This window comes from Ranitomeya variabilis, chromosome 2 (assembly GCF_051348905.1).
Source record: "Ranitomeya variabilis isolate aRanVar5 chromosome 2, aRanVar5.hap1, whole genome shotgun sequence".
Taxonomy (NCBI): Eukaryota; Metazoa; Chordata; class Amphibia; order Anura; family Dendrobatidae; genus Ranitomeya; species Ranitomeya variabilis.
The window spans coordinates 400,928,213-400,948,170 of record NC_135233.1 but is presented as its reverse complement, the minus strand read 5'-3'; the positions used below and the strand labels follow the sequence as shown (position 1 = coordinate 400,948,170).

Genomic DNA, 19,958 nt, shown 5'->3' with positions numbered 1-19,958 from the left:
TTACCTGGCGCCCGAACAGGGACTCGAGACGAGAGTATTTACTCAAGATTCACCTGCGGATACGGACAACGGAGATCTGGGATAATGGACGGCAAATGAAAAAATACCTGGCCAGGTAAGAGACATTATTAGTTCTCTTTTATCTGCCCTGTATTATCCGAAAGATCTCTATGAGCCGTGTCATGCTGGGTTAGTCTAGTAGGGAGTAGATACCTATAGAACTCGGGTTACCATATTGTATAGATTTATGAGTCTAGTCCCTGGCAGTGTGTGGGCAGTGAGTGAACAGTGTGTGAACAGTGTGTGAGCAGTGTGAAGGTTGTGACATGTTGTGAAAGAAGAATAGAAGTGCGTAGAACAATAAGCCACGATTGTTAGAACAAGGTTATTGGTGAAGTCAGCCTAACTGGGTTATGAGGTAGCGTCCTTCTGGGAGACCTCTGCCCATGCTTGACTCTCCTATAGAACTTGTTTCTACATTCCCTGGATAAGGTGTGATAGAATGAGCCCAGGACGCGGGTCCATGAGCCTGGGACAAGTATGCTAACTGACACAGAAAGTTTTGTGATCTGTATGATGTTGCTGGGTCTGTCTGTTTGCGTGCATAATAGCACTTAAGTACGTCCTGCATATTAGAAGAAACGGAGCAGACGAGCCCTTCAATATTTTAGCTCCCTAGGAGAGAAGGCAACGAGACGCCACCAACAGAGGAAGTGGTTGTCCAAACGTCACCTGGGGTAGAAATAGCAAATATTGAAAGGATATTTTAGCTCCCTAGGAGAGAAGGCAACGAGACATCACCACAGTGATTGTCCAAACGTCACCTGGGGTAGAAATAGCTAAAATGAGAAATAAACAGACCAAAACTTTCTTAGGACAAGTGGAAGCAGCAGATATCATACAGGAAAGATGTGGAAAGATAGTCAGAAGTCAGATTAGAAGAGTGAGAGAAAGATTGGGAATTTCAGAAGCACTTATGTTCAGTACAGAATGGGAAAGACTGAGTAAAGAACGAGGTGGAATTATCAAAGACAATGGGTGGGAAGAAATCATACACTGTATGATAGAGGTCTCAAAAACAGCTAAAGAGGAGAATTGGAAGTATGATCCAGACACTTCCAAATGGATCATGGGGAAGGGAAAAAGTTGTGACATAATCCCACCACCTTACCTAGATCCAAAAGCACAATCATTTGTACCATCTGGAAGAGCAGAAGGAGGAAAACAATTTCCAGCCTTGTATCCCAATCTTGGTGGGGTAGGAGGATGGGTATGTTCACACTGTGGACAACAAAATCCAGATTGGAGAAATGATTGTCTAGCCTGTGGTACACCTAGATATGGCGCTGTACTTGCCCCTGTTAGGGTAGTACCTAGACCTTTTAGAGAAGCTGGTGAAGGAGGAGTAATGAACACCAGATATCATCAGACCAGACAATACTTTCCTTGGTCCCCTGCTGAGGGTATGTCACTCTTACATAATGCACCAGATCCTATCCAGTTTCCAGTTAGATTTGCGCAGTATATACAACAAATCATGCAGACTCATGCTGGGGTCTGGGCGGACGGGGAAGAATTATGTAGAATGAAAATGTCCCCCGGACTTTTTCAGGAATTATTGACACACTTACAGCCCAATAGACCAGTGGCAGAAGGGGGTGCCTTACAGACAGAAGCATCAGGTACCCAGTTCACAGAGGCATTAATAATTTTCATGAGGGGAAAACAGAGGGAAAGGGGGTCTACAGGTGTGATTATGCAGAAATTTGGGCAAAGTATTGAAGAATATAGTCAGGAACTAGAAAATAGCTTTAGGGATGAAGGATTGGATATGACTGATGCTTCAGTAAGGAGACTTTTTACAAAACAATTAATAGAGGGGCTAGATCCGAAAATCAGAGAAAAATTTAAATCCTCTACTCCAGATTGGAGAACAATTGAACAACCAAATATTGTGAAACAACGATGTTTAGGAATAGCCATGGATATGAGAGAGAATCGCAAGCCTGTTAGAATAGCACAAGCTAATACAGGAGGAAGAGTGAGACACAATTTTCCTTGCCACTACTGTAAAAAGCCAGGTCATTTCCAAAGAGAGTGCAGGAAGAAGTTGGCAGATATAAAGTCAGGCAAATTTGTTCCCAGAAATAACCCTCTCCAAACGGCCAATCAGCAGAAATCTACCATCATAGATGGTCCCATATCAGATTCAGATTGACTCGATGTGTTACAAACTTCCCTACCAGCTAGAAGGCCTATGATACAGGTGAATGTGGGGGGGAGAGAGATTCCATTTTTGATAGATACAGGTGCAACTTCCTCAATTTTGAATCAAGATTTTCTTCCAAATCCGGAAGATATTTCAGAACAAACAACTTTTGCTGAGGGTTATGATGGGGTAATTCGAACACTGCCATATACTGTGCCCCTAGAGGTCTCATTAGGACCTAAATGTTTTGCATCCAGATTTTTGTATGCCAGAGGTGCCCCAACATGTCTGTTAGGAACTGATGTACTAAAGAAATTAGAAGCTAACATCAATTTTAGGGAAGATGGCACAGTTATGTTGACTATCCCTGATAATGCAGAATCATTAGAACAATATGTCAGAATTCAGGCTTTTGAGGATTATGCTGAAGAAAAAGAGTACACCACAGATCTAGACCTCTCAACGGTCCCAGAAACACTGTGGGCACAGGGTGACACTGATGTGGGATTATTGCATATTTCTCCTGTAAAATTATCTGTGCAACCAGGAACTGTTCTCCCACAGCTCAGACAATACCCTGTGAGTGCCCAGCAGGAACTAGCGATTACAAAACAGATAGAGGGATATAGAGAGAAAGGAGTTCTGGTAGAGATACAATCACCTGCTAACACTCCTCTGTATCCAGTCAAGAAGAGAACTCTTGATAAGAGTTCTATGCCCAAATATCGTATGGTACATGATCTAAGAGAAATAAACAAAGTTCTAGATCCAATCACCCCAGTTGTACCCAATCCTCATACGTTACTATCACAGATACCAGCCAGTTCTCAAGTGTTTACTGTAATAGATCTTTCAAATGCATTTTTCTCGGTTCCTTTACACCAAGATAGTTGGCATTTGTTTGCATTTACATTTAAGGGCAAACAGTTGGCGTGGACACGCCTTCCACAGGGAATGATACACTCCCCTACTCTTTATTCAAATGCCCTACAAACAGTTCTTCAAAGGTTTGAACCTGAATCACAGGTAGTAATTTTGCAGTATGTGGATGACCTACTACTTTGCTGCCCAGATCTAGAAACCGCAGAAAGGTCTACTGTGAGTTTACTATGTTTTCTAGGAAAGGAAGGGTGTAAAGTGAATAGACAAAAGCTACAAGTTTGTCAGATCAAAGTGGTCTTTCTAGGTCATTGCATTTCTCAAGGTAAAAAGCATCTTACACCTCAAAGAACTGAAGCAATAAGACAGATGAATGAGCCTAGAAATCATAAACAGCTACGAGCATTTTTAGGAATAGTGTCTCATTGTAGACAATGGATTATACATGCCAGTCAACTAATGCAATCACTGTATGACTGTGTAAAAAGTGAACCTTATTTGTTGACAAAAGAAGGTCAGATTTCGTTTCAACAATTAAAAGATGCTCTTGTTTCAGCTCCAGCGTTAGGGCTACCAGACTACACCAAACCATTTCAGCTTATGGCTGCAGAAGTTGATTCCCATGCTACAGGAGTTCTTACCCAGAAGCATGCAGGGAAACAAAGACCAATTGCATATCTTTCAGCAAGGTTAGATCCAGTAGCCAGGGCAGCGCCAACCTGTGTACGTGTGGTTGTTGCTGTCTCACTATTGTTGGACAAAGCATCAGAAATTGTCCTAGAGCATCCACTCACAGTTCAAACTACACATGATGTTTATGGGATATTAAACCAGGTCCAGCCAAAACACATTTCCATGGCCAGACATTTGCGGCTACAGTGTTCTTTGCTGCTCCCCTCTACTATCACATTTGCAAGGCTTCAGACTCTCAATTTAGCTACACTGCTACCTCTCGAGTCTGAAGGGGGGAATAAGGACACTGATCCACACGCAAATTTTTTTTCCCTACAGACACACATGATTGTACAGAGCTCATTTTACAAGAAACGGTAGGCTTACCCAATGTATCCGAAACACCACTTCAAAATCCAGATTTAGAGCTGTTTATAGATGGTAGTAGGTTTGCAGATGACACAGGTAACTTCCATACAGGGTATGCAGTTGTGTCAGAATCTGAAACTCTCAAAGCAGAGCCACTTCCACCGAAACAGTCTGCACAAGAAGCAGAACTAACAGCATTGATTGAAGCGCTAAAAATAGCTGAGAATCAGACAGCTAATATATACACTGATTCTAGGTATGCACATGGTATTGTGTTTGATTTTGGAGTAATCTGGAGAGCTAGAGGTTACATGACAGCGTCAGGCCAACCTGTAAAACATGCTTCTCTGATCAAACAGATCTTAGAGGCTGCACAAGAAACAAAAGAAGTAGCAGTAATTAAGGTAGCTGCACATGTGAGACTCGACACTAGGGAATCTAGGGGAAATGATAGGGCTGATAAAGCAGCCAAAGCAGCGGCAGTCAAACCCTTACAGCAGGTTCATACTGTAAACCCCACAGAAAATACTGAAGATAGACTGAGACAAGCACAGGAAGATGCAGGAGAAGAGGAGAGGGACAGGTGGAAAAAGGAAGGGGCAGAAGAACAAGCAGGAATTTGGAAGAAAGATGGACTAATATGTCTACCTAGAGCCTGGTACCCGATTGTAGTTGGTGGACTGCACCACCCTACTCATGTGTCTGCAAATGCAATGACACTACTGGCAAAGCAAGTCTGGTTGGCTCCAGGTTTTGGCAACTATGCAAGAGACTATTGTGCTGCATGCGTTATATGCCTAACACATAATCCCGGACAGACAACAAAGACCCCTATGAAGCACCACGTCCGACCTCTCTATCCGTTTCAGCGATTACAAATAGACTTTATCCAGCTGCCAAAAAGTAATGGGTATGAGTATGTGTTGGTGTGTGTGGACATGTTCTCAGGGTGGCCAGAGGCCTATCCAGTTCGGAAGGCTTCAGCTAAAAACACTGCTGTAAAGCTAGTTGCCGAACTGATACCCCGTTACGGTCTCCCTGAAGTGATCGAGTCAGATAGGGGTACTCATTTCACTGGAGAAATATTTCAAAATGTATTGAAAATGTTGGGTGTTGAAAGTCAGTTACACACTCCGTATCATCCTCAAAGTTCTGGTAAGGTGGAACGCATGAATGGAACTTTAAAATTAAAAATACAGAAAGCCATGGCTGAAACAGGAAAGCCTTGGACAGAATGCCTTCCACTGGCCCTTTACTCAATACGCAATACCCCAAGGGGTAAGACTAAACTGTCTCCATATGAAATTTTGTTTGGCAGGACTGCCAATTTAGGATGTTATTTTCCACAGCAACTTGTGTTAAATATTGAGTCATTGACTTCTTATGTGCAAAATCTTCAGAAACAATTAACTAAGGTGCATGCACAAGTTTTTGCTTCCCTTCCAGATCCTGACAACATTGAAGGAAGTCACAAGTTGGAACCAGGTGATCAAGTCTATGTAAAAAGACACACCAGAAAGGCTCTTGAACCAAGGTTTGACGGACCCTTCCAAGTCCTGTTGACAACACCTACATCAGTCAAGCTTGAAGGAAAGGCATCATGGATACATGCAAGCCATTGCAAAAGAGCAGTATAAAACTCATAACATTGATGTTAATAGTATTAACCTCAACGGAGGCATGGGATAAACTGAATTCTTTAACCCCTTTGAACAATAGATTCGTACAACATCATAGAAAATTAGTACATGACATTTAAATTAAAGGATGTACAACGACTCAGAGATCAGTATGATAAAGACAATGACCAGAATAAGGATAGCTGGTGGTCTGATACTTCCTCTTTTCTCAACCCAGCCAACTGGTTCAGAGGGATTGGTGGGTGGGTTGCTGGGATCATGCAGAGCATAATACATATAGTTATGATTATTGTAGTCATATACGTACTATTCCAGATTGTGCTCAAGAGTATCTCAGTATGCGCAGATAAATTTTGTGTAATAGATGCAAGAGTATAAATTTTCTTCTTCATTCTTATGTTATCCTCTAGTGATTCTAATTAATATTACTGTACTAATTTTTGTTTTTATATTTTAGTATACTTATTGCAAAACAAAGAAAAGGTTGTGAGAGTTAAACGGAAGAATTGATAGTAGATTTGATTATCTTATTGAATACAAGCGTGTACATGTGTAATACCAAAAATAAAGGCTTTGTCTTTGGCCCTGTGGTAATCTAAAATATGGATATGTTAAAGGGGGATTCGTGATAGATCATAAAAGGAATATGTCAAAGGGGGGAATTGTAGAGATCAGACTGAAGAATCCATTTTGTCTTCCCTACCTTTACAGAGACGTCTGGCTTAATATGAGGAAGACTTGAGCCAAATAGACATTTCCTTTTATGGAAGCATTCCTTCTTGTTATTGTGACCTTTGACCTACATTCCAGAAGTTGGACGTGACCAGCAGAATAGATATTCTTTTGTTAGAGAATATGAGCCCTTGTACGCATGTCTGTAATCCTTATCTCTTTTCCTATATAAAAAGGAGGGGGTGAGTCCCTGTGAGTCAGAAGCGCTCCAGAGGGCTATCCCTGTCAATAACACACGAACCTTTTGTATTGCGTGTTATTTTACTTGGATTCCTACATTTGGGAAGCCGGGGGACTGATAAGGACTCAACAGTAGAATGTTAAAAATAATAAAAAAAAAAGGTTATACTCACCTCAGCGGCTTCCGTTCCTAATGCTGTGTGTTCAGGACCTTCCATTGACGTAGCAGTCACGTGACCCGCAGTCATGTGACCGTGACGTCATTGCAGGTCCTTCACACACACCACAGAAGCCGCCAGAAGGTGAGTATATCGCCATTTTTTATTTTAATTCTTTTTTTTTTACCACTTATATGGTGCCCAGTCCGTGGAGGAGAGTCTCCTCGCCTCCACCCTGGGTACCAACCGCACTTGATCTGCTTACTTCCCGCATGGTGTGCACAGCCCCGTGCGGGAAGTAAGCAGATCAATGCACTCCTATGTGTGCAGAATCGCCGCGATTCCGCAATTTTAATGAACATGCTGCGTTTTTTTCTGGATTGCGATTCCGCTCAGGAAAAAAATGCATGTGCACAAAAAATGCGGATTGCATTCTGTTACATAGGATGCTTAATGTAACCGTTTTTTTCACGGTTTTATAGCGTTTTTATAGCGAAAAAAACGCAAAAAAATCGGCTACGTGTGCACACAGCCTGACAGCGCAGAGTGTCTTCCTCTGCGACACACATACCGGCCATTTATAATCCTGCCGGACTTTGTCTCATCACAGTTATACATCCAAGCGCATCCTGCAGCACACACACAGCGCCCCCTGGCTGTAACACAGTATGTACACTGACTGCACCAGCAGAATAGTGAGTGCAGCTCTGGGGTATAATACAGGATGTAACTCAGGATCAGTAATGTAATGTATGTACACAGTGACTGCACCAGCAGAATAGTGAGTGCAGCTCTGGGGTATAATACAGGATGTAACTCAGGATCAGTAATGTAATGTATGTACGCAGTGACTGCACCAGCAGAATAGTGAGTGCAGCTCTGGGGTATAATACAGGATGTAACTCAGGATCAGTAATGTAATGTATGTACACAGTGACTGCACCAGCAGAATAGTGAGTGCAGCTCTGGGGTATAATACAGGATGTAACTCAGGATCAGTAATGTAATGTATGTACACAGTGACTTCACCAGCAGAATAGTGAGTGCAGCTCTGGGGTATAATACAGGATGTAACTCAGGATCAGTAATGTAATGTATGTACACAGTGACTTCACCAGCAGAATAGTGAGTGCAGCTCTGGGGTATAATACAGGATGTAACTCAGGATCAGTAATGTAATGTATGTACACAGTGACTGCACCAGCAGAATAGTGAGTGCAGCTCTGGAATATAATACTGGAGGTAACTCAGGATCAGTAATGTAATGTATGTACACAGTGACTGCACCAGCAGAATAGTGAGTGCAGCTCTGGGGTATAATACAGGATGTAACTCAGGATCAGTAATGTAATGTATGTACACAGTGACTGCACCAGCAGAATAGTGAGTGCAGCTCTGGAATATACACGACTGATTCGGAGTTGCATGCTATATGTATACAGTAGATTAATCTTTATATGTAGATTTTATATTCAGTTGATAAAAAGTTTACACACCCCTGTTAAAGTACCAAGTTTTTATCATGTAAATACAATCCTCCCAAGAAGAATCATGTCAGAGCTTTTTCCAGCTTTAGTGGGGTTGTGTGGCTTTAGGCTTCCGACACTGACTGCAGACTTGTGATTCCTCATAGCTTGTGCATTACTGTGAGGATTCTCCAGTGCCGCCGCCGGGTGCGTGACTACAAGTATTTGCATTTATGCAGTGAAGTGCAGACTATACGTATGTGACCTGACAAGTGTGTTGGTCAAGGCTGGACACGTCTAGTCGGAATGTGGCCGGAAGTATGGTAATCGCATTCTCATGGTCACATGACCACCAGCTCCCCGAGAATCCTGACAGCACGCAGCGTGGAGTCACAAGCCTGCAGTCACATTTTGCAGTGTATCCTCAGGCCGGACGCCACCTTTGATGTCGCCCATAATCTGTATAACTCAATGGAAACACGAATCCTTTGTTGCAGTCCGGTGTGAATTTCCGGCAGTGTTCAGTGTTCTTGGGTCGGGGTCTATCAGCGCGGCACATCTAGAACTGGTGGTCTTTGGAATATGGAATATGTTGGCGCTATATATTATTATCTTTGCCGGCTCCTCCACATGTCATATGGAGTCACCACAGATTGCACCTTGGGGTCAGGTCTGGGCCGTCCCAGAACTTCCATCCTCCCTAGTTGCATCCGGCCCACAGGTCAGACATATGAAGAACACGGGAGATTAGCTTCACATGCAGTACACAGCCAGGACTGGACAGAAATTCCTGCAGCTCCTTTTATGTTGCCGTCAGCCTCTTGCAGCCTCCTGAACCATTTTTTATTTTTCAGGGTCATCCAGTTCTAGGTAATGCCCCTGTTGTGCCAGATTTCAGCTCCTTCTTGATGGTGATGTTTCGCAGCGTTATATGGGAGACCTACAGCCTGAGAAATTATATTGTACCTTCTTCTGACTGACATCTTTCCACAATGAGATCCTTTGCTGTGTTGTCAGCCGTTTATGGACCAGAACATGTCAGGAAAATCCTCCTAGAGCAGCGACACGTTCTATGGGATTAATGAGAATCGCTGTAAATGATGGCGGCCGAGCGCTGACTACTGTGATACATGGGGGAATGTCATCGACTGATTCTGAGCACAACCACAGCCCCGATTATAGAGGGTGTGCAGACTTATGCAACCACATTATTGTAGACTTGTCGTGTTTATTTCCTCTTATAACAATTTTAGTTTTTTTCTTGATGGATTTGTACATTTTATAGGTGACATTAAAAAGGTGGAAAAAGTTCTGAATTTTTTTTTTTTGTAAACATGACAGAAACCTGACATTTTATCATGGGTGTGTAGACTTTAAAAGTCTGCTGTAAACTAAATATATAGATATGATTTGGACTTTGGCGCTCTGTGTTATCGCCATCAGCAGGATTACATTCCTTGCTGAGCCCCATGCTATGTGTATGAACACCTTAAGGCCATACGTGACCCAATTAGATTGTGTGATCTGACAACAGGGCCATGTATGGGGAGATAACAAGCTCCTGACAGATGGAATCACAGTGCCACGACCTGGAGGCCACGTTCCTCATATAGACGGCTGTGCCCATCTGGAGGCTGGGGCGTCTCGCTGCCTCCGGGCCGACATCTATCTGCACTTCAAACCCATAATCCTGAGCTTGTAAAACACACCGGATATTGGAAGGATCTGTGCAAAAGACTCCAGGGGAAACAAGTGGAGACATACAATAGAGGAGCCCCAAAGACACCAGATGCCCCCCCAGGCTCCTCTTCGTACAGAGCGGGGCCATCATTTCCAAGCTGCCAGTCCAGGGGCCCGGGGCCTCCTCCGGACATCAACTCCAAGAGAAGCCCCTCCATGACAAGAGTGGGCACACAGACCACACTATGCGCCTACATCCTACAGTGCAGGTGGGAAGGGCCCCTGGGCAGGACAGTATGTGGCCCCTGGTGACCTGCTCCTAACATAGCCAGCTTTGGGTATCATTTTTCCGTTCCAACCCTTATTGCCGAAAGCTCATTACTCCAGATGTCCTTGGCCCCCGGGGTCCACAGCACACAGGCCCTGGTGTATGAGGGGGTGAGAACAAGAAATGGCGGGTGGTGGGTGCAGGTCGCCCTTGTTCCCCGGCCATCATGGGACCCCGCACTTTAGGCCGATCACAACCTGAGACTCAAAAATGTGTCCAAGAAAAGGGAATGAGAAATAGGAAAAGGAGCGATACTCATCTCTTCTCACCCGCTCTGCTCCAGTGCTGCAGGTCCAGGGGTCCACATGGTCCCTGCTTACTGCCTGCAGAGATCACATGCTGTACATCATTCTGGTGACCGCTGCAGCCAATCACTGTGATGTGTGGTCATATGCCATTGATGCCACTGAGCTAAGTGATTGGCAGCAGCTATATGAATGATGTACAGTACGCGGTCTGTGCAGGAAGTAGGTGGAGACCGGCGCGGAGCTCACCAGGGTGGCGGTGGATAGAAGAGGAGAGTATGGCACTGGATGACATGGAAGACCCCACAAATGTCATTCCTGTGATCGGTGCAGTATGGAGACGCAGTTCCATGGGACACAAGAGACCTGACAAAGGACACTGGATAAACATGGACATGTGGACGCTCCTTGTCCTCAGAGACCCCCCCATGAAGTGTGACACCCAACATACCCACATCTATAACATACACATGGACGTGTGGACCCTCCTATCAGAGACCCCAATATACCCTCCTCTATAACACACACATGGACGTGTGGACCCTCCTATCAGAGACCCCGATATACCCTCCCCTATAACATACACATGGACGTGTGGGCCCTCCTATCAGAGACCCCAATATACCCTCCTCTATAACACACACATGGACGTGTGGACCCTCCTATCAGAGACCCCGATATACCCTCCCCTATAACATACACATGGACGTGTGGACCCTCCTTGTATCAGAGACCCCGATATACCCTCCCCTATAACATACACATGGAAAAATGACACAGGACGGCCGTCACCGGGCCCCCAGGAGCAGACGCTGTCCCGTGCGTACGGCCCGGTGCATGCCCTTCATTGTCTTCGGCCGGACGCCAGGCTGCTGCTCTTTGTGTACATTCAGCCGCTCGCCCATCACTGACAGCAAACACAGGCGCCGGCCGCTGTGCGAAGGAAGAGGCACCCAGATGGACCCTGGGTGGAGGGGTGGTCTCGGGGGCTCCGGCAGGACATATTAATTAAGAGGATCTGCGTTTATCCTGTGTGCACAGTATAGATAATATATCGGTCCACCCCGTCCTCACTCACTGCCTCCATACACCAAGTGTCCTCATCATACAGAGGAGCAGACACAATGACAGCCATCTCCACTACCCATCACACATCCATCGCTCTTCTGTAAATGCATGCGAGACCACCGCTCCCCTCACTGCACAGTCTGGGGCATAGAAGCAGAGCGGCCGGACCAGCACCACGTCCAGCCCGGACCCGTCCCCACGTCTCGCAGCCCCATGTCTGGAGCAAAGCCTAGCGCAGGAGATCCTGTGTGCAGGGTGGGGGAGGTATCCGCCACAACAGACGCGGCCCACCCCATCCCTTTGTCACAGCTCAATATCCAGAGACACAGCATGGCTCCCCCTGTGCTGGCATCCTCTATGTGATGTGCTCGCCCCCGCCGAAATACAGCCTGGCTGCATCCACACACTGGATGTGCTCTACTACCACCCACCACAGAGAAAGGAAGACCCCCACCATGCTAATACATTGTACGTGATCTATGAGCCATCTATAGGAATGCTGGATAGTGCTTACTGCCAGCCCCTGTGTACGACCCCCCATAGAATGTCCCCAGCCCCTGTATACGCCGACCCCCCATAGAATGTTCCCAGCCCCTGTATACGACGACCCCCCATAGAATGTCCCCAGCCCCTGTATACGACGACCCCCCATAGAATGTCCCCAGCCCCTGTATACGACCCCCCCATAGAATGTCCCCAGCCCCTGTATACGACCCCCCATAGAATGTCCCCAGCCCCTGTATACGACCCCCCACAGAATGTCCCCAGCCCCTGTATACGACCCCCCATAGAATGTCCCCAGCCCCTGTATGTGACCCCCCATAGAATGTCCCCAGCCCCTGTATACGACCCCCCCATAGAATGTCCCCAGTCCCTGTATACGACCCCCCCATAGAATGTCCCCAGCCCCTGTATACGACCCCCCCATAGAATGTCCCCAGCCCCTGTATACGACCCCCCATAGAATGTCCCCAGCCCCTGTATACGACCCCCCCATAGAATGTCCCCAGTCCCTGTATACGACCCCCCCATAGAATGTCCCCAGCCCCTGTATACGACCCCCCCCATAGAATGTCCCCAGCCCCTGTATATGACCCCCCAAAGAATGTCCCCAGCCCCTGTATATGACCCCCCAAAGACAACAGAATAGTACTGTGGTGGATTACTGCTTATAGTCGGCCCCTGTATATCACCCCAACCCCATAAACAGAGCAGATCCCAGTGTTACTGTATATACTGATTACTGCCCGGCCTTGTATAAGATCCCCGGGCCCTATATATGAGCCGCCCTCCATGGATAACGGACACACCGCCCCACACTGATCCCAAACCCTTCCCCATTATAGATCTCCCCCATGCTGTACACAGCTGATCCCCATAGATCACCTGATTCTATATACTGCTGACCCCCAGACACACCCCGATGCTGAACACTGGTAAGCCCTCATAGATCTCCCTGATCTTGTACATTGCTGACCCCCACACTATAGATCGCCCCATCCTGTACATTGCTGACCCCCATAGTTCACCCCCCATGATGTAAACTGCTCACCTCGCCCATAGATCTCCCCTATGCTGCATAGTAATTACCCCTCCCCCACGTTGTACAGTGATCACCCCTCCATAGAGCTCCCCCACATTGCACAGTGATCAACCCCATAGATCTCCCCATTGTACAGTGATCACCCTCCATAGAGCTCCCCCACATTGCACAGTAATCAACCCCATAGATCTCCCCCATTGTACAGTGATCACCCCTCCATAGATCTCCCCCACATTGTACAGTGATCAACCCCTCCATAGATCTCCCCCACATTGCACAGTGATCAACCCCTCCATAGATCTCCCCCACAATGTACAGTGATCACCCCTCCATAGATCTCCCCCACATTGCAGTGATCAACCCCATAGAACACCCCCAGAATATACAGTGATCACCCCCATAGATCTCCCCCGTGCTGACCCCCTATAGAGCTCCCCCACATTGTACAGTGATCACCCCATAGATCTCCCCCAGAATATACAGTGATCACCCCCGTGCTGACCCGCTATAGATCTCCCCCACATTGTACAGAGATCACCCCCATAGATCCCCCTCCATGCTGTACACTGCCGCCTCCCCCCTCTGACCTCCGCTCAGGATCCAGTGGCTCTCCTGCTCCGGCCGTCAGATCTCCCCCGGTCTCGGGCCTCACACTCCGCACACACCCTGCGCCTCAGTCCTGACACAATGTCTCCCTCTGCCCTGTGACAATGTAGGATCTGATGTGAGGCTACAATGGATCACATCCGCTCACCTGCAGGTCCCGCACCCAGGGCGGATCGCTCAGCGCCGGGCCCCCGCCCGCAGTCCTCCCGGGGCCACTAGTCTATGGTCAGGGCCATTCTGCTTATCGGGCTTCTCCTCACGCCGGGCAATCTCGGCTTCTTTAATTTCTCTACCTCTGACGTCACGATTTGGCGAATAACGCTCAGCCTATTGGTCGGTCTTGTATATGGCTCCCGCCTCTAATTCAGATCCTGCATCCTGATTGGCTACGTTCTGTGCCAGTCGCTCAGCCCAATCAGGTAGCTGGGTCCTAGAGCCGAAGGGGTTTAATGTGGTATCTGCTAGTCAAAGTCTAGTTCAGAAATGATAAGAAGAGAATGTAACCAGTGCAGAGAAAAGAGGAGGGAGGAGAAGAGTACAGGAACCTGGGCCCCAGAGCTGACAGTCCACAGGAACCTGGGCCCCAGAGCTGACAGTCCACAGGAACCTGGGCCCCAGAGCTGACAGTCCGCTGCAGGAACCTGGGCCCCAGAGCTGACAGTCCACAGGAACCTGGGCCCCAGAGCTGACAGTCCACAGGAACCTGGGCTCAAGAGCTGACAGTCCGCTGCAGGAACCTGGGCCCTAGAGCTGACAGTCCACAGGAACCTGGGCCCCAGAGCTGACAGTCCACAGGAACCTGGGCCCCAGAGCTGACAGTCCACAGGAACCTGGGCCCAAGAGCTGACAGTCCACAGGAACCTGGGCCCCAGAGCTGACAGTCCGCTGCAGGAACCTGGGCCCCAGAGCTGACAGTCCTCTGCAGGAACCTGGGCCCCAGAGCTGACAGTCCTCTGCAGGAACCTGGGCCCCAGAGCTGACAGTCCACAGGAACCTGGGCTCAAGAGCTGACAGTCCACTGCAGGAACCTGGGCCCTAGAGCTGACAGTCCACAGGAACCTGGGCCCCAGAGCTGACAGTCCACAGGAACCTGGGCCCCAGAGCTGACAGTCCACAGGAACCTGGGCCCCAGAGCTGACAGTCTACAGGAACCTGGGCTCAAGAGCTGACAGTCCGCTGCAGGAACCTGGGCCCCAGAGCTGACAGTCCTCTGCAGGAACTTGGGCCCCAGAGCTGACAGTCCACAGGAACGTGGGCCCCAGAGCTGACAGTCCACAGGAACCTGGGCTCAAGAGCTGACAGTCCGCTGCAGGAACCTGGGCCCCAGAGCTGACAGTCCTCTGCAGGAACCTGGGCCCCAGAGCTGACAGTCCTCTGCAGGAACCTGGGCCCCAGAGCTGACAGTCTTCTGCAGGAACCTGGGCCCCAGAGCTGACAGTCCTCTGCAGGAACCTGGGCCTCAGAGCTGACAGTCCTCTGCAGGAACCTGGGCCCAAGAGCTGACAATCCACTGCAGGAACCTGGGCCCCAGAGCTGACAATTCTCTGCAGGAACCTGGGCCCCAGAGCTGACAGTCCTCTGCAGGAACCTGGGCCCCAGAGCTGACAGTCTTCTGCAGGAACCTTGGCCCCAGAGCTGACAGTCCACTGCAGGTACGTGTGATGGGCCCAAGAGCTGACAGTCCAATACAGGCAGATGTGCTGGGCCCAAGAGCTGACAGTCCGCTGCAGGTACGTGTGCTGGGCCCAAGAGCTGACAATCCACTGCAAGAACCTGGGCCCAAGAGCTGACAATCCGTTGCAGGTACCTGTGCTGGGCCCAAGAGCTGACAGTTCGTTGCAGGCAGCTGTGCTGGGCCGAAGCTCTGACAGTCCGCTGCAGGTACGTGTGCTGGGCCCCAGAGCTGACAGTCCACAGGAACCTGGGCCCCAGAGCTGACAGTCCACAGGAACCTGGGCCCCAGAGCTGACAGTCTACAGGAACCTGGGCCCCAGAGCTGACAGTCCACAGGAACCTGGGCCCCAGAGCTGACAGTCCACAGGAACCTGGGACCCAGAGCTGACAGTCCACAGGAACCTGGGCCCAGAGCTGACAGTCCACAGGAACCTGGGCCCCAGAGCTGACAGTCCGCTGCAGGAACCTGGGCCCCAGAGCTGACAGTCCTCTGCAGGAACCTGGGCCCCAGAGCTGACAGTCCACAGCAGGAACCTGGGCCCCAGAGCTGACAGTCCTCTGCAGGAACCTGGGCCCCAGAGCTGACAGTCCACAGCAGGAACCTGGGCCCCAGAGCTGACAGTCCTCTGCAGGAACCTGGGCCCCAGAGCTGACAGACCACAGGAACCTGGGCCCAAGAGCTGACAGTCCGCTGCAGGAACCTGGGCCCCAGAGCTGACAGTCCTCTGCAGGAACCTGGGCCCCAGAGCTGACAGTCCACAGGAACCTGGGCCCCAGAGCTGACAGTCCGCTGCAGGAACCTGGGCCCCAGAGCTGACTGTCCACAGGAACCTGGGCCCCAGAGCTGACAGTCCACAGGAACCTGGGCCCCAGAGCTGACAGTCCGCTGCAGGAACCTGGGCCCCAGAGCTGACAGTCCACAGGAACCTGGGCCCCAGAGCTGACAGTCCACAGGAACCTGGGCCCCAGAGCTGACAGTCCACAGGAACCTGGGCCCCAGAGCTGACAGTCCGCTGCAGGAACCTGGGCCCCAGAGCTGACAGTCCACAGGAACCTGGGCCCCAGAGCTGACAGTCCACAGGAACCTGGGCTCAAGAGCTGACAGTCCGCTGCAGGAACCTGGGCCCTAGAGCTGACAGTCCACAGGAACCTGGGCCCCAGAGCTGACAGTCCACAGGAACCTGGGCCCCAGAGCTGACAGTCCACAGGAACCTGGGCCCAAGAGCTGACAGTCCACAGGAACCTGGGCCCCAGAGCTGACAGTCCGCTGCAGGAACCTGGGCCCCAGAGCTGACAGTCCTCTGCAGGAACCTGGGCCCCAGAGCTGACAGTCCACAGGAACCTGGGCTCAAGAGCTGACAGTCCGCTGCAGGAACCTGGGCCCTAGAGCTGACAGTCCACAGGAACCTGGGCCCCAGAGCTGACAGTCCACAGGAACCTGGGCCCCAGAGCTGACAGTCCGCTGCAGGAACCTGGGCCCCAGAGCTGACAGTCTTCTGCAGGAACCTGGGCCCCAGAGCTGACAGTCCACAGGAACCTGGGCTCAAGAGCTGACAGTCTGCTGCAGGAACCTGGGCCCCAGAGCTGACAGTCCACAGGAACCTGGGCCCCAGAGCTGACAGTCCACAGGAACCTGGGCCCCAGAGCTGACAGTCTACAGGAACCTGGGCTCAAGAGCTGACAGTCCGCTGCAGGAACCTGGGCCCCAGAGCTGACAGTCCTCTGCAGGAACTTGGGCCCCAGAGCTGACAGTCCACAGGAACGTGGGCCCCAGAGCTGACAGTCCACAGGAACCTGGGCTCAAGAGCTGACAGTCCGCTGCAGGAACCTGGGCCCCAGAGCTGACAGTCCTCTGCAGGAACCTGGGCCCCAGAGCTGACAGTCCTCTGCAGGAACCTGGGCCCCAGAGCTGACAGTCTTCTGCAGGAACCTGGGCCCCAGAGCTGACAGTCCTCTGCAGGAACCTGGGCCTCAGAGCTGACAGTCCTCTGCAGGAACCTGGGCCCAAGAGCTGACAATCCACTGCAGGAACCTGGGCCCCAGAGCTGACAATTCTCTGCAGGAACCTGGGCCCCAGAGCTGACAGTCCTCTGCAGGAACCTGGGCCCCAGAGCTGACAGTCTTCTGCAGGAACCTTGGCCCCAGAGCTGACAGTCCACTGCAGGTACGTGTGATGGGCCCAAGAGCTGACAGTCCAATACAGGCAGATGTGCTGGGCCCAAGAGCTGACAGTCCGCTGCAGGTACGTGTGCTGGGCCCAAGAGCTGACAATCCACTGCAAGAACCTGGGCCCAAGAGCTGACAATCCGTTGCAGGTACCTGTGCTGGGCCCAAGAGCTGACAGTTCGTTGCAGGCAGCTGTGCTGGGCCGAAGCTCTGACAGTCCGCTGCAGGTACGTGTGCTGGGCCCCAGAGCTGACAGTCCACAGGAACCTGGGCCCCAGAGCTGACAGTCCACAGGAACCTGGGCCCCAGAGCTGACAGTCTACAGGAACCTGGGCCCCAGAGCTGACAGTCCACAGGAACCTGGGCCCCAGAGCTGACAGTCCACAGGAACCTGGGACCCAGAGCTGACAGTCCACAGGAACCTGGGCCCAGAGCTGACAGTCCACAGGAACCTGGGCCCCAGAGCTGACAGTCCGCTGCAGGAACCTGGGCCCCAGAGCTGACAGTCCTCTGCAGGAACCTGGGCCCCAGAGCTGACAGTCCACAGCAGGAACCTGGGCCCAAGAGCTGACAATCCACTGCAGGAACCTGGGCCCCAGAGCTGACAATTCTCTGCAGGAACCTGGGCCCCAGAGCTGACAGTCCTCTGCAGGAACCTGGGCCCCAGAGCTGACAGTCTTCTGCAGGAACCTTGGCCCCAGAGCTGACAGTCCACTGCAGGTACGTGTGATGGGCCCAAGAGCTGACAGTCCAATACAGGCAGATGTGCTGGGCCCAAGAGCTGACAGTCCGCTGCAGGTACGTGTGCTGGGCCCAAGAGCTGACAATCCACTGCAAGAACCTGGGCCCAAGAGCTGACAATCCGTTGCAGGTACCTGTGCTGGGCCCAAGAGCTGACAGTTCGTTGCAGGCAGCTGTGCTGGGCCGAAGCTCTGACAGTCCGCTGCAGGTACGTGTGCTGGGCCCCAGAGCTGACAGTCCACAGGAACCTGGGCCCCAGAGCTGACAGTCCACAGGAACCTGGGCCCCAGAGCTGACAGTCTACAGGAACCTGGGCCCCAGAGCTGACAGTCCACAGGAACCTGGGCCCCAGAGCTGACAGTCCACAGGAACCTGGGACCCAGAGCTGACAGTCCACAGGAACCTGGGCCCAGAGCTGACAGTCCACAGGAACCTGGGCCCCAGAGCTGACAGTCCGCTGCAGGAACCTGGGCCCCAGAGCTGACAGTCCTCTGCAGGAACCTGGGCCCCAGAGCTGACAGTCCACAGCAGGAACCTGGGCCCCAGAGCTGACAGTCCTCTGCAGGAACCTGGGCCCCAGAGCTGACAGTCCACAGCAGGAACCTGGGCCCCAGAGCTGACAGTCCTCTGCAGGAACCTGGGCCCCAGAGCTGACAGACCACAGGAACCTGGGCCCAAGAGCTGACAGTCCGCTGCAGGAACCTGGGCCCCAGAGCTGACAGTCCTCTGCAGGAACCTGGGCCCCAGAGCTGACAGTCCACAGGAACCTGGGCCCCAGAGCTGACAGTCCGCTGCAGGAACCTGGGCCCCAGAGCTGACTGTCCACAGGAACCTGGGCCCCAGAGCTGACAGTCCAGAGGAACCTGGGCCCCAGAGCTGACAGTCCGCTGAAGGAACCTGGGCCCCAGAGCTGACAATCCACAGCAGGAACCTTGGCCCCAGAGCTGACAGTCCACTGCAGGTACATGTGATGGGCCCAAGAGCTGACAGTCCAATACAGGCAGATGTGCTGGGCCCAAGAGCTGACAGTCTGCTGCAGGTACGTGTGCTGGGCCCAAGAGCTGACAATCCACAGCAGGAACCTGGGCCCAAGAACTGACAATCCGTTGCAGGTACCTGTGCTGGGCCCAAGAGCTGACAGTTCGTTGCAGGCAGCTGTGCTGTGCCGAAGCTCTGACAGTCCGCTGCAGGTACGTGTGCTGGGACCAAGAGCTGACAGTACACCGCAGGCAGCTGTGCTGGGTCCAAGAATTGACAGTCCGCTGCAGGCATCTGTGCTGGGCCCAAGAGCTGACAGTCCGATGTAGGCACCTCACCTGGGCTCAAGAGCTGACAGTCCGCTGCAGGCAGCTGTTCTGGGCCCAAGAGCTGACAGTCCACTGCAGGCAGCTGTTCTGGGCCAAAGAGCTGACAGTCCACTGCAGGAACCTGTGCTGGGCCGAAGAGCTGACAGTCCACCGCAGGCAGCTGTGCTGGGCCCAAGAGCTGACAGTCGGCTGCAGGCAGCTGTGCTGGGCCCAAGAGCTGACAGTCCACTGCAGGCACCTGTGCTGGGCCCAAGAGCTGACAGTCCTCTGCAGGCACCTGTGCTGGGCCCAAGAG

At 51.2% G+C, this 19,958-nt stretch overlaps 1 protein-coding gene across 2 annotated transcripts in view; it reads right to left on the bottom strand.

Annotated features, from left to right (window-relative positions):
- ZDHHC9 (zDHHC palmitoyltransferase 9) overlaps positions 1-14,066 on the bottom strand; it is a 66,804-nt gene extending 52,738 nt beyond the window's left edge. Inside the window, exon 1 of one of the 2 annotated variants that reach the window (XM_077286509.1) lies at positions 13,924-14,066. The gene's annotated coding sequence lies outside the window, so the exon portion shown is untranslated. Of the gene's footprint in view, positions 1-13,756 lie in introns of both variants that reach the window. The other variant, XM_077286510.1, reaches the window with a different exon arrangement.
- Between the last annotated feature and the right edge of the window lie 5,892 nt (positions 14,067-19,958).